Here is a 577-nt window from a genome sequence, read left to right as displayed (position 1 = left end):
TCTGTCTTAACTCATTGTCTGTAAAGTTTCTCACGTTCCTTACCTTGGTTTCCACAGATGTCTGCTGGTTTATTTGCCCTCCCTGGGATGTACCCATCACAGTTGCAAAAATTATGTCCTTGGGTGCATTCTTGTCTGAGGCCCCTTACAATTGGTATCAACTGCTTGCAGGCGCTAGCAGGCACCGTGGCCTCCAGCCTGCGCGGTGAAGGTGGTCAGGCCAGCTCGCGCTGCTGTACCCCCACTTCGGGCGATGTGGAGGAGCAGCAAGGGGCAAGCAGCGTGTTGTCCAGCCGCCGGGGCTGTGCCTCCAGCCCGCTGCCTGTAGCAGGGCGCAGGGCTCCCGGGTGCCCCTTTGCTTTCACAGGGCGGGGGGGCCTCAACAGCGGTACAGCTGGGGAGCACCTACCGTCCGTCTAACAACCAGCACGCCTGCGAGGAGCCCCTTGGCGGGAGGGGGGCTTTGGTGCCTCTTCGCTGCTCCGGACACCCCACCTTGGGGCTCGCTGCAGACGGCAGCGGGGGGACCCAGCGCCCCCAGCTCTCCCGGCGGGCTCTTCGCCTCGAGCAGCGAGCC

This window comes from Athene cunicularia (assembly GCF_003259725.1).
Source record: "Athene cunicularia isolate RWA chromosome 3 unlocalized genomic scaffold, athCun1 chr3_part1, whole genome shotgun sequence".
NCBI lineage: Eukaryota > Metazoa > Chordata > Aves > Strigiformes > Strigidae > Athene > Athene cunicularia.
This window is presented reverse-complemented; position numbering follows the sequence as displayed.